Here is a 2,261-nt window from a genome sequence, read left to right as displayed (position 1 = left end):
AGTAGCTGTTTTAATCTACGTTTAAACAACGTATGCCTCCTCTGCCTTAGCATAGTTCCAATACAGGGGAGCTTCGGGGAGGCGGGGACGGTCTAGGGTAGGGGGGGGGGGAGGGTAGGGTAGGGATAGGAGGTGAGCAGTTGGTTGGGGGTCAGAGCCCTCTGGTCCTTGCGACTTAACACGCAGCACTTCCAAACCTTCTGTAAAGGGAGTTGCTCTCTCATTCTCAGCTCGCACAAAAACGCACACACGGAGACTCTATACGCATGGACACCCACAGGCGCGTACACCGATGCAGAGCCTATGCACACACAGCACTTGCACACACGAACATAGCGCAAGCACACGAGGATTAACGGGACACAGAAAATGCACACAATCCTTCCATGCACACCCGGACACAAAGGCACACGCACTCACCTGGAGCCTTGCACACACAGAGTCACGTACAAACACGCACGCGCGCGGCGCACACTCGCCCCTCTCCCCTGTTTCTGCAGGAGCAAGCGGACAGGGAAGGTGGACCGGGAAGGCCTCGGCATTGGAGTGACCCCTCCCCTCCCACCTCATCCGCAGGCGATCCAGTCTAGGAAAGAAAGTGGGGTGGGGTGGGGTGGGGGTGGGGGTCTTGTCCCTTTCCCTCTCCATTTGGGGCTCTTGAGATTTCCCTTCCCCACCCGCTCCCTTTCCTGGCTAAACTTTTCCCCTTCCTCACCTCCCCGCCAGCCTCCCGCAGCGCTAACCTCGGCTGGAGCCCGGAGCATATCCCGCATCCTTTCCGGGATGAGGGTCGGGAGGCTGCGTCCCCAAGGACGAAAGCGGGGAGCGGCCTGGCTCTCGCTCTGGGGTCCGCGTGGAGGGAGACGGGAAGGCGCGGGCCAGGAGCCAGAGCAGCGAGAGCTGGGTGCGCGGACTTTTGCTTCTTTTTCCCGCGTCAGTGGGAGAAGATTCCAGGGACACCTCTCACCCCTATGGGAGTCAAGGGAAGGAGAAGGACAGTTTACTCTGGGGCAAGCAGAAAGAACGCGGTTTTCGGAGCTGCAGGGGTATTCCTATGCAAAGGACTTGGATGCTGTGGTTTTTCTTCTTTTCTCGAGTTTTTTTGTTTTTTGTCCCCAACTTTAAAGTTGGGTCCGGACCTCCCGGGGAGCATGGACTGAGCCGAGGGGGCAGCAGAACCCAGAAGCCGCGCTGGCCCCTCCTCACTCGCTCCCACACTGGTACCCACTGGCGTGCACACGGCCAGTCGGTGTGGACTCCGACCCGCGCCGAGCAGGATCGAGGTGGGAGCAGCCACTTGGACAGGTGGGGACTGGGGTGGGCCAGGGGCCCCCTCGGCCTGAGGGTGCCTGGGCTTAAGGGAACCTCCTAGGGAGGGGGAGGGGTGAAAGGACGAAAAGCAAAATAAAGGAGAGAAGAAAATTCTAGCGTAGACGCTGAATTTACTCTGGGTTTTATTATTTTTGTGGGGGAGGAAAAACCATTAGCGTTTCAGTTTTGGCATTTGGGTGGAATTCGGTGTAAGGAGAAAAGCAGGATGTCTGATTAAAGTGAAGAAAAAAATATAGTGAGAGTGTGTGTGGTTGCCTTGCTTTTAGGAGTCATGAGCTCTAAAATCTTCGGCTCCAGGGGCCTGGCTAGCTGTGTGGTACAGCTCCAGAGTGGTTTGGGGATACAGAGGAGAAGGGGAAGACCTTCCCCCGTAGTCGGAGCCTAGGGGTCCTGCATTTCGCTCTCCAACGCCCCTGCGCAGCCCTAACGCGGCTCGTCAACCCGCCAGCCGCAACCAGTCGGGTGTTTGCGCGCTGGCGTCTAGGACGCCGGGCGCTGGCCCCGCTAGGCAGTCCGCAGGGCTCAATAAGGAAACCAGGGCCCGGGGAGCCCTTTCCGAATCCTGACTACCAGGTGCAGTTTACGAAACCACTGAAATGTTTCCCCCATTTCCCACAGTCAAGTGAAGAAAGGGCTCAATTTTCTCAGCTTGAGAGGGGAAAAAAAAATCCCCAAACAAAAAACCAAACCGTTTCTAGAACAAAAAACGTCCGTGCCCTGAACTGCTCCCTCGGATAAAAGGGAGAAAACCCTGTGGGAAGGCAGAATGGTGGGGACATAAATCCAAATATTGAAATCTCCAAAGGGGACAACCTCCAACAGCACGTACCTTTCTTTCTTTCCTTCCTTCCTTCTTTCTTTTTCTTTCTTTCTTTCTTTCTTTCTTTCTTTCTTTCTTTCTTTCTTTCTTTCTTTCTTTCTTTCTTTCT

The sequence above is a fragment of the Neomonachus schauinslandi genome, unplaced genomic scaffold (genome assembly GCF_002201575.2).
Source record: "Neomonachus schauinslandi unplaced genomic scaffold, ASM220157v2 HiC_scaffold_604, whole genome shotgun sequence".
Lineage (NCBI taxonomy): Eukaryota > Metazoa > Chordata > Mammalia > Carnivora > Phocidae > Neomonachus > Neomonachus schauinslandi.
This window is presented reverse-complemented; position numbering follows the sequence as displayed.